Source organism: Bos indicus x Bos taurus, chromosome 8 (genome assembly GCF_003369695.1).
Source record: "Bos indicus x Bos taurus breed Angus x Brahman F1 hybrid chromosome 8, Bos_hybrid_MaternalHap_v2.0, whole genome shotgun sequence".
Taxonomy (NCBI): Eukaryota; Metazoa; Chordata; class Mammalia; order Artiodactyla; family Bovidae; genus Bos; species Bos indicus x Bos taurus.
The window spans coordinates 88,517,466-88,529,667 of NC_040083.1; the positions used below are offsets into that span (position 1 = coordinate 88,517,466).

Sequence of the window (12,202 nt, forward strand, 5' to 3'; positions counted from 1 at the left end):
TAGCAATGGATAAAATTCTTTCACTTCTTTTCTGGCAAAAACGTCTCCTTTCCAGAATGGAATGACGACAGTAAATTATAAAAATTGTTTCCATTGTTTACATAGTATATCAGCAATTCTAAAAATTCAAAACATTTAAGTGTATGTACTCAATCTATTCTTTTTTCTTTTTACTCTTGTAGGTTCAATTCAAATTTCCAGTGTTAAATTTCATTTATTGGAAAAGGAGTGTGGCAGTATGCTATTAGTATTAGTATTGTATTAAAATTAGTTTTAGTGTTAGTATTAAGATTTTATTTGCCAGACTTTTCTAGGACTTGCTATATGCCAGGCACTATTCCAATCACTTTGAAAACATCATTTAAAACTCGCTGTGACCCTGTTAGGGAGGCACCGTTGTCACCACTGTCAGTTGAAGAACACAGAGAGGTTAAGCAACTTGCCTGAGATCACATAGCCAGGAAGTGGCAAAAATAGGCTATGAACCCAGATCGGCCAGCTCCGGAGTGCCTAGTCCTCATCGAGAGGGGTCTGTAAAACTTCTTCTAGAGCCTTTGGGGGAAACCACTTGGTCCACCAAGGATAAGGAAATCATTTAATGAAAAGAGGATTTCCAAAAAATATTTGGTTCGCTGTAGGCAATGGCACCCCACTCCAGTACTCTTGCCTGGAAAATCCCATGGACAGAGGAGCCTGGTAGGCTGCAGTCCATGGGGTCGCTGAGGGTCGGACACGACTGAGCGACTTCACTTTCACTTTTCACTTTCATGCACTGGAGAAGGAAATGGCAACCCACTCCAGTGTTCTTGCCTGGAGAATCCCAGGGACGGGGGAGCCTGGGGGGCTGCCGTCTATGGGGTTGCACAGAGTCGGACACGACTGAAGCGACGCAGCAGCAGCAGCAGCAGCAGCAGCAGCAGGAGCCCCTAACCAACATCGCCCGTGGTGGAGTTAATGATTGCGTGCGCCATCTTGTGGTCAAGGAGAATATGGCTTCCAGCTCTGAAAAGCAACCTATTTACACCTTGATCTAAACCTTTCCCTTCCCATGTGGGGCTTCCCTTGTGGCTCAGCTGGTAAAAAAAAAAATCCGCCTGCAATACGGGGGACCTGGGTTTGATCCCTGGGTTGGGAAGATCCCCTGGAGAAAGCAAAGGCTACCCACTCCAGTATTCTGCCCTAGAGAATTCCCTGGACTCTACAGTCCATGGAGTCGCAAAGAGTCCGACACGACTGAGCGACTTTCACTTTCACTAAACCTTTCCTGTTTCTATGAAGCTTGAAGGCACTAGTCGCACACTTCTGTCAATTTGAAGAATTATCAGCCCCATCAGTGGGCAACCTCTAAGAAGTCAGTCAGGTCTAGAGGATGCTCCTGTAGCGTTTGCTACCAGTAGAGATGCATGTTGTGAATCCAGAGACATGCCAGCAACAGGAAGACCAGAACCAACCACTGAGAACACTGTGTCAGCTGTAATACTCCCGCCCACTTTACAGGCAGTAAAACCGAGATTCCGGGAGGCTAATGGCGTGTCCAAGATGACAAAGCAAATCACAGAGCTGGGATTATGGCTGCCCTCTACCAGACCTCATGCAAACCTCCAGTTTACACCACTGCATGTTGAGTAGGACCTGGGCTTCCTGCTAGACAGCTATTCTGAGACACAGCCCAGACAGCACTTAGCTGAGCGGGGAGGAATCTCAATGGCTCATACATTATTTTCCTTTGAAATTAGAAATGCTCTGGACTAGCCTGGTGGCGCAGCGGATAGGAATTCACCTGCCAGTTCAGGGGACAGAGTTTGATCCCTGGTCCGAAAAGATCCCACGTGCAGCGGAGCAACTAAGCCCATGCACCACAACTGCTGAGCCCACGTTTCCTGGAGCCCGTGCTCCACAAGAAAAGCTGCTGCAGTGGGAAACCCATGCAAACAACAAAGAGCAGCCCCTGCTCACTGCAGACTAGAGAAAGCTCTCACAAAGCAACAAAGACCTAAGGCAACCACAAATAAATACATAAAAATTGTATATAAAAAAAGAAATGCTCTGAATCTCCCCAGGTCCTTCAGTGTTCTAAACTTCCCTCATCAGCCACATGACATGGAATATATGGGTTTTCTTTTTTTTTCTCATCAACTTATAGGCAAACAAACTTGAAGGGACTTAGGAGGCAATGTTCTCCAAAATACTGCCATTTTTGAACCGGGACAGTACCCCCACAAGACATCCATCTCAGACAAGTGTAGCTCCACAGGCTAGTGCACCACGATCCATCCACCTCCATCCATGATTGTACTCTTGCGGTAATAGCAGTGCCAGTTCCTTCATCTCCAAGGGGCTCAGTTCCACCCGAGACCTGCAGCATCAGCTTCCCTCAGGAGTTTGTCAGAGTGCAGAGTCTCAGGCCCTGCCCAGCCCTCCAAACTGAGCACCCACATTGTAGCAAGATCATGACATAGAGTGTCGCCCATGGCATAGAGCTATGCAATGCGCTGCTGGAGACACTGGCCAAGAGTGATGCATGTGAATCAGGTCAAGAGGTATGTGTGGAGTGGGGGGGGACGTACCCACCTTCTAGACAGCAGGAACACCAGGAGGGCTCTGAGAGGTGGGCGGGGCAGCACAGGGGGAGGACGGGAAGACCACAGGGGGCGAGGAGGAGCTGTTCTGGACTCGATGTGTTTGGGATGTTTGAGGCACCCAGCAGACGCCACTGTTGAGCAGTGAGGTGTGGGACCTCTGAACTGGATGCACAACCTCAAGACTCACCAGGGCCATGGCCATTTGCCAAACGTCCTCTGAATTAAAGAAAAGGGAAGACAGCTAGTCCCCTCAACTCTGCTCCCCCTTATTCCATGGAATAGCGTTTCTCCTTTGCACAAGATCTCCCTTGTGGATGCCAAATTTCTGATCTCCCTAGGGCTTCCCCAGTGACTCAGCGGTAAAGAATTCTCCTGCAGTGCAGGAGACACAGGAAAGGCAGGTTTGATCCTTGGGTCAGGAAGATCTCCTGGAGGAGGGCATGGAGACCTGCTTCAGTATTCTTGCCAGGAAAATCCCAGGGGCAGAGGAGCCTGGCAGGCCATGATCCATGGGGTCACAAAGAGTCAGACGTGACTGAAGCAACCGAGCACAGCGCAGCACAACACAGCTTGGTCACCTGATCCAGCTCCAGCCAATGGAGTGTGGACTTGCATGTCACGTGCCCAAACAGGAATTGCTTTCTTTCTGCTTCAAGTGTTTTTTTTTTTTTCCTTCCTGTGGTTGTGGTGCAAGTGGTAAGAGGGCGGCATAGGGGCAATCCTGGGTCCCCACCTGACCATGTAGACCAGACTGGTGTCCTAGAGAGAGACGTAAGCTGTCTTCAGCCACTGTGTTTTAGAAATCTTTTTAAATGTTTAAAATTTTGACCAAACTTCAGACACAGGATAGTTACAAGCATAGTAGAACAAAGTATTCCTGTGTGTCCTTCAGCCGGCTCCCCCATTTCACTACATTTGTTTTATCCTTTTAACTCTTCCTCAATTATACGTATTTTTCTGAACCACTTGAGAGTAAGCCTCAGGCTCACTGTCTCTTTACCACTATATATGTCAATATTTCCTACAAAGATATTGCCCTGATTTCATAAACCACAGCAAAATAATCAAAATCAGAAAACTGTTACTAACATTGGTAGACTTGAAGCTACTGTCCAATATACAGACCACAGTATGATTCTGCGATTCTGTTGATCGCCTCCACGATGTCCTGCATGACAAAGGAAGCCCAGGACCTCGGCACAGTTGCTTGTCACAGCTCTTCAGTCTCCTTTAATCCGAAATCATTCCTGAGTCTGTTTAGTGCCAAGGACTTTTTTTTGACACTGACATCTGAAGAATTCAGCCTCTAAGGTTTATCTGATGCTCCCTCATAATTCACTTCTGCCGGGAGCCGGCATATTGCATATTGAGTGCATATTGCATATTGCATATTGAGTGCAGCACTTTCCACAGCATCATCTTTCAGGATCTGGAATAGCTCAACTGGAATTCTATCACTGCCGGGAGCCAGCGTGAGGAACTCCGCCCATGACAAAGGTCATGAGGAAGGAGGCAAGGCATACGCAAAGGCGGGATCGAGCCTCAGGAGTCCCCCATCTACCCCCAAAACCAGAGTCTGCCTACTTTCTGCTTTGTGCTTTCACCTACACCTCTTCGCCTACGCCGTCTCTCCTTCGAATACCCTGGATCAGCCGGGGCTGGACCCCGGCACACTTCAAAGGCTGCAAGTAGTGATGTCATGTCTTCCGCCGGGCAGGTGTCAGCACGTGCTTGCATTGGTCTGTTCCTATTCTTGGTCCCATATTGGTGGTTGTTTGGTCAAGGTGGAGTCGGCCAGGATTCTCCAATGTTAAGTCACTGTTTTACACTTCCCGGTTAATGAGTGCTCTGCAGGGAGATGTTGAGGGTCATTCAGAAGTTTAGATAGCACAGTAACTAGTGCAAATGAGGACGTTCTGCTGACTCAGCAGCAAATCCAAGCTCTTGGACCCGAGGACAGTGGTTAGGGATCATACATTCACATCCCTCCCATGGTGTTTGGATAGATAGGACTAGTTCCTCTGGACCCCTCCTCCCCCCATTAAACTTTATTAATCTATTTGGGGGGAGCACTCCATGAAGGATCTTAGCTCCCCAAATAGGGATTGAACCCTGTCAGCCCCTTGCATTGGAAGCACAGAGTCCCAACCACTGGACCACCAGGGAATCCCCCCATTAAACTTTAACATTAAATGTTAATAGCCCAGAATGGAGCCTGGGTGGTGTATTTTCATTTTTCCAGGGAAGTCTGCAGCAGGACAGGCATGGTTTCTGGTCAAAGGGACTGGGAACCGCTCCTTCTCTAGGTTGCTTTCAGCCTCCACAACAGGTAACTCAACCCCAAGGGTCTGAACAGGAGTTCAGCTCCTCCCTTTGTCCTGAATCCCAGCAGGGGCTGGCCCCTCTTTTCCAAGATAATCTATTTAACCTGTACCTACCTTCAGCAGTCCCACCTGAAGACTCCTCCCCATGGGAGAAAAACACACACACGCTGCCCCCAGGAAATGAAAACAAATGAGGAAGAGACCTTCAAAGTTGTCACCGAGGGGGACAAAGAGCAGACGCTGGCCTGGGGCCGGGCTCCAGCTCCTAAGAGCAGACGCTGGCCTGGGGCCGGGCTCCAGCTCCTGCTGCTCCGCCACCGTCTCCCCACTCAGTCCAGCAGCCTCTGCTGTCCCCCAACTCTGAGCATATTTTGAGGTCACCTCTGCTCCTCCTAAGGGTTCCCAGATGGCTCAGCAGTAAAGAATCCACCTGCCAATGCAGGAGACACAGGTTCGATCCCTGGGTTGGGAAGATCCCCTGGAGAAGGGAATGGCTACCCAGTCCAGTACTCTTGCTTGGGAGAATTCCCATGGACAGAGGAGCCTGGCGGGCTATAATCTATGGGATTGCAAAGAAACAGACACGACTGAGTACGCACACCTACTCCTCCTGAACCTACCCCTCCCCTCTCACACTGCTTGGTGAGACTTGGCACAGTCCAAGTCAGGACGCTCCGCTGCAGGGGAGGGAAGCGTCCTTCCTTCCCTGTTGGTAATGCCTCCATCACAAGGATGATATGGTTGCCCTTTGATCTTCACACAACCTCGGATCACATCCCCACACACTGTCCCCATGAGAAAAGGCACTAGACGAGTGAAAGGAAGTGTCTGCTTCATTTCAGATGGGAAAGGAATTCCCTCTGTACCAAAAAGACAGGGATCTCTGCTTCTCAGACTTGGAGATCATAGGTGATGACATAGACCAGACCCAGGAAAGGGGAATAAAGAAGATACAAGGAGAGATAGGTGAGGAGATGGCCCTTCTGGGCCACAGGAAGGTAAGGGACCTGCCACGCCCAGCCCAGGGCCAGCCTCTCCAAAGCTGCAAGGCAGTTTCTAAGTTTGTGAATGGAAAAAGGGAGGAATTCTAAAAGGGGAGAAGAGAGAGAACACATGATATACGATCATAAATGTGACAAAATCCACCCAGCTTATCTCAGAAAATATGCACAGCATTTCCCTGTATCAGTAAAAGGAGCTGATGATTGGGGATGTTCCGCCCTTGAATGAATCAGACTTTGAATCACCTAAGACCAAAAAGGGGGACTAGAATCTGTACAATGGCCCCTATGTTTTTTTCAGATCGTGCTCAGCTTGTCACACATGTGCTTCCAAAAGGTACCAATTTCTGAACTATATTCAGACCATCCCAAATAAAACCTATCCTCAACATAGTATAGGTATGGGTCACATTATCTTAGGATTCCTTGAAAAACAAAAGGAATTTTCCACCCAGCACAGTGCGTTTGATAACAGAACCAGATGTGTTTGTTCCCTGGGGGCCTCAGGCCTTGTCATTTCACCAGCAAAGATATCAGTGGGGGCAGGAGAAGTGGCTACATTGACAGCAGGCCCCAGCCAGCCAGCAGGCCCCAGGCCACAGGGAGCCCTCTCCTCCTGCAAAGCCATCCTGCCCCAGTCATTGCTGGAGGGGAAAACCCAGTGGCCTGATCACCCACGGCCACCCCCACACATGCCCTCCAGGGCACGAGACCAGCCTGAGTGACCATGTATACAATCGTGTGTGAGAGAGAGACAGAGACAGAGAGACAAAGAGATGGTTGTTGCAACACAAAGCACACCAGCCCAACTATAGACCACCGCCCCCAATCCAGTGCTCTGCCAGGCAGTCTGGAGGACCCTGTCAACTTCAGAAGCACAACCCCATTTGGGGTCCCAGATAACCCAGAAACCCTAGGGGGTACAGAGAATGGCCTGTCCAGGAGGCTGCTGAGAGCAGGACTCTGAGAAAGTCTGACTGTCCGCTGCGGGGCTACTGCCCTCCCGGGCGCTGGGAACCGTGTGGTCCAGGGTGCTGGTCAGCGCCAAGCCCAGAGGCCCGCCCAGCTTTCATGGCAGGAGAACACCAGGCCCCTGAGTCCCACCGCTGACAGGGTTTCCACAGGCAGTGTGCAGGGTCAAGAAGCATTTCCTAAGATCCATATGCCCCGGAGCAGTCCTCACTGGTCTCCACAAAGGTCAGCTCTGCTTTAACCCGGAGGAGGATGGGCAGGCAGGATCATTGACCATAATCATTAGTGGGCGTGCTCTATACTCAAGGCAGTGGACTGGGGCTGGGGCTGGACAGAGCACAGGCTCTGCCCACCGCAAGTCCACAGTCCAGGGGGCCCTGAAACTTTACTGAGCACCCCCAACCCTGCTGATCACCCCCGCCTCCCTCTTCCTGCAACCCCCATCAGGAGCCCCCCAAAGTCAAGGAGGCAACATGGGAGGAGGTGAGGAAGAACCTGGAAGGTGCCCAGGAACAGCCCATATGTCTCCCCCAAACACAGCCTCACAAAGTCAGATTCATCCTGGCAGGTAAAGCACGTCATGAATGGAGGGTGAGGGGCTCTGTCCCACCTTCAGACTACACAGAATCTCAGGAGACAAATAAAGCTCTGGATCCATTTCTCAAACTAATGCCTGATGGACCCCCTACTACAGGTAGAAGGAATGGTGCAAGAGACGTGTCCCGTATGTAAATAGCTTTGAGGAACGTGGGGTGAAAGGAAGCTTGGTGCCGCCCTGCAGGATTCATCCAAGCTTTTACCCCTTCTTTCCCTCTGAGAAGGCAGCAGAGGCAGACTGTACAGCCATGGCCAAGATTAAGGCAGGAAACCTTCACGGCAAGAAGGAGGAGGAGCTGGAGGAGGAGCTGAAAGTGGAGCTGTCCCAGCGGCATGTGGCTAAAGTGACAGGCAGCATGGCTTCCAAACTCTCCAAGATCCGAGTTGTTCATAAACCCATCACCCATGTACTGACTGTCATTAACCAGACTTGGAAAGAGAACCTCGAGAAATTCTATAAGGGCAAGAAGTACAAGCCCCTGGATCCACGGCCCAAGAAAACATGCCGCTGACTGAACACACATGGAGAGAACCTGAAGACCAAGAAGCAGCAGCAGAAGGAGCCGCTGTACCCTCTCTGGGAGTACCCAGTCAAGGACTGAGCATCCAGGCATCAATAAAACAAATAAATCAGAAGAAAAAAAAAAAAAAAACTTTTATCCCATCACAGTGTATCTGGGCTTCCCTAGTGGCTCAGCTGGTAAAGAATCTGCGTGCAATGCAGGAGACCTGAGTTTGACCCCTGGGTTGGGAAGATCCCCTGGAGAAGGGAAAGGCTACCCACTCCAGTATTCTGATGTGGAGAATTCCGTGGACTGTATAGTTCATAGGGTCGCAAAGAGTTGGACACAACTGAGCGATTTTCACTTCACATCACTTCAGTATATCTGGAATGTCTGAGAGATGTGGACCTGCCACAATGCCACATTTATTTAACCACAAACCCTTTGTCATGGACCATAAAGCCAGGGTTCCATGGGACACTGGGTGGGGTTGCAACACTAATCTGTCTCACAGCCCTGACTCTAGGAGGGGTTTGTGCCCAGGTGTCCTCCCCACCCCCATCACCTGGGAACCTGCTTCAAATGCGAATTCTCAGCCCCACCTTGACCTCCTGAATCAGAAACACTGGGCATGGACAGGGTAATCTGTTCAGTTCAATTCAGTTCAGTCACTCAGTCATGTCAGACTCTTTGCTACCCCATGGACTGCAGCACGCCAGGCTTCCCTGTCCATCACCAACTCCCAGACCTTATTCAAACTCATGTCCATGGAGTCAGTGATGCCATCCAACCATCTCATCCTCTTCGTCCCCTTCTCCTGCCTTCAATCTTTCCCACATCAGGGTTTTTTCCAAGGAGTCAGTTCTTCCCATCAGGTGGCCAAAGTATTGGAGTTTCAGCTTCAGCATCAGTCCTTCCAATGAATATTCAGGACTGATTTCCTTTAGGATTGACTGGTTGGATCTCCTTGCAGTCCAAGGGACTCTCAAGAGTCTTCTCCAACACCACAGTTCAAAAGCATCAATTATTCAGTGCTCAGCTTTCTTTATAGTCCAACTCTCACATCCATACACGACCACTGAAAAAAACCATAGCTTTGACTAGATGGACCTTTGTTGGCAAAGTAATGTCTCTGCTTTTTAATACGCTGTCTAGGTTGGTCATAGCTTTTCTTCCAAGGAGTAAGCATCTTTTAATTTCATGGCTGCAGTCACCATCTGTAGTGATTTTGGAGCCCCAAAAAATAAAATCTCTCACTTTTTCCATTGTTTCCCCATCTATTTGCCATGAAGTGATGAGACCGGATGCCATGATCTTAGTTTTCTGTATGTTGAGTTTTAAGCCAACTTTTGGGCTCCTAAATCACTGCAGATGGTGACTGAGCACTGAATAATTGATGGTGGTGAGGCTTTTAAGTTCTTCTTCACTTTCTGCCATAAGGGTGGTGTAATCTGCATATCTGAGGTGATTGATATTTCTCCCAGCAATCTTGATTCCAGCTTGTGCTTCTTCCAGCCCAGCATTTCACATGATGTACTCTGCATATAAGTTAAATAAGCAGGGTGACAGTATACAGCCTTGACGTACTCCTTTCCCGATTTGGAACCAACCTGTTGTTCCATGTCCAGTTCTAACTGTTGCTTTTTGACTTGCATACAGATTTCTCAGGAGGCAGGTCAGGTAGTATGGTATTCCCGTCTCTTGGAGAATTTTCCACAGTTTGTTGTGATCCACACAGTCAAAGGCTTTGGCACACTCAATAAAGCAGAAGTAGATGTTTTTCTGGAACTCTCTTGCTTTTTTGATGACCCAACAGATGTTGGCAGTTTGATATCTGGTTCCTCTGCCTTTTTTAAAACCAGCTTTCTGGAAGTTTGTGGTTCACGTACTGTTGAAGCCTGGCTTGGAGAATTTTGAGCATCACTTTGCTAGTAATGTGTTACTCTAACCTTAACCCCAACAAACCCTCCAAGGGAATCTGATGCAACTCCAGTTCGGGAGGCACTGTAATAAGGGAGATGACCACAGCTGTGACACACTCCCCATGGAAGCTGGAGTCTGGAGGGTGGAGCGGAGTTCTCCAAAAGCAGTGACAAGGAATGAAATGAATTTTAGGGATGTTTCCCTTGGAAAAGGAAATGGCAACTCATTCCACTATTCTTGGCTGAAAAATCCCATGGATAGAGGAGCCTGGCAGGCTACAGTCCATGGGGTTGCAAAGAGTCAGACATGACTGAATGACTGGGCTTTTGAGCTTCCCTCAAGCTGATAGTAGGTGGCAGAGGGGCCATGCAGGCAAGCACAAGGCTGCTCTGCAGGGTGATGGACCGCCCACCCCCTGGTGCTGGGTCCATCTTGGTGGCCACTGCCCTCGTGCAGCCAGTAGCCAGCAGGCCCAGGAAAGCCTGGGAGGGACTCTGCACACTGAACACCATGCATGGACGGAGCCTCTCCCTCCCATGGGGTCAGGATCGCAAACCTCAATTCACATGGGCTCAGCTAGCTAGCTTGGAGGCCAGCCTGAATGCCAGCGCCTGTCTGCAGTGTGAGGCTCGTACAGAGAATGTATCTGGATAGAGAGGAGGCAGAGCCGGTCTGGCCTGGCTCGCCGGACACAGATGTCACCACCACCCATCCCCCCTCACCCCACATGCAGCACATGCTCTGGCGGAAATTTTATTGCTGAAAATTAGACCAAACTAAGCAGACGTAACATGGTGACCCCTGGCAGCCTGCTTCTGTGACAGCTGCTCAGGTCACACCCAGGGGACAATCTGAGGCTGAAGCCAGCTGTCCACTCCCCGTCCCACCCCTCCCCCACAGGGCAGGGGCTGGCGGCCTCACCACCCCACAGCTCAACCAAAAAAGTCGGGGTCAGGCTGGACATTTTGCAGACTTTATGGATGTTAAAAACAAAGCACCAGACTAGCATCTTCTTGATCATTTCTTAAATCCCAGAAGCTTTCAACAAAGGTTCCCTCTGCCCTGGATCATCTGACTTATTTAGGAATTCTCCCCTTAACACAAGGGGTGTGATCTTTAGAGAGTATTTCCCATAATTTGAATCTGAATATACACATATACAGGTTTCCCAGGTGGCACTGGAGGTAAAGAACCCACCTGCCAATGCAGGAAGACATAAGAGCTGCAAGTTTGAGCCCTGGGTCAGGAAGATCCCCTGGAAGAAGGCATGACAACCCACTCCAGTATTTTTGCCTGAAGAATTCCATGCACAGAGGAGCCTGGAGGGCTATGGTCCATAGGGTCACAAAGAATCAGACACGACAGAAGCCACTTGGCATGCACGCATACACACATACAATGTCAGACAGCAGCATTCACTCCAAATTTCAGAAGCACGTTGGCGAGCACCAGTTTATACTCTGATACCCACAGACATATTTGAACTCACCAAGGCTGAGACAGAAATAAAGGTGGGGGAACACCAAGGGCCTAGCCACAACCTTCCAGGAGACCTCCAAGGCCACCACCTTCAGCTTAGTCCTGGTGGTCCCAAGCCTGGGGTCTAGCCAGCACATGGAGCCTCCTAGGTGGTGACACTGCCACCCAAGCAGGACCCAGGACGTAGTGACCCAACAGCCTAGATCTGGGAAAGGCAGAAAAGATAGGAGATAAATTTTAAATTGTACATTCCAAGTCATTTTTGTGAAAATGGGGCAGCACTCCAGGAAGAGCTGAGCAGATCTTATCTTGAGTTAACCACATTCAGGGCTCCAGCCTCCACCAGTGCTTAGCTCCAGCCCCCGCCCCAGCAGCAAGATCTCCTTGAAGGGCCAGTCAGGGGCACAGCCTCTGCTCCGCCTGTGAACTGCGGAGCCGAGCGGGTGGGCTGGTGGCAGGGTCCCCGGCCTCCCCTCCTCTGTGGGGAGCACCTGGACCTCGGATTTTGTCCACTGTGAATGGCCTCACAGGGTGTGTGCGACTGGACTAAGTCCTGGAAAGTCACATCATTGAGAGCGTGCGCATCACATCCTCCTAAAAGGTGTGCAGTTGTTCACCTGAGTCCGACCGGAATATGCTCTCTCTGAGTCAAGGAGGTCCTTCTATGACGTTTCCTTTCCTAATGCCATTCACAGTAGCAGTAATAGAAATAGTAACGTCAGCTGAGCACTTCTGTGTCAGGTGCTGTGCTGACCATTTTACATTCAGACTCTCACTTCATCTTCATAAGAGCCCAAAAAGGTAGCATTCCTAGCGTTACC

General features: G+C 49.8%; 1 pseudogene; it reads left to right on the forward strand.

Annotated features, from left to right (window-relative positions):
- Positions 1–7,724: 7,724 nt before the first annotated feature.
- LOC113897872 lies at positions 7,725–8,081 on the forward strand (annotated as a pseudogene).
- Positions 8,082–12,202: the final 4,121 nt, after the last annotated feature.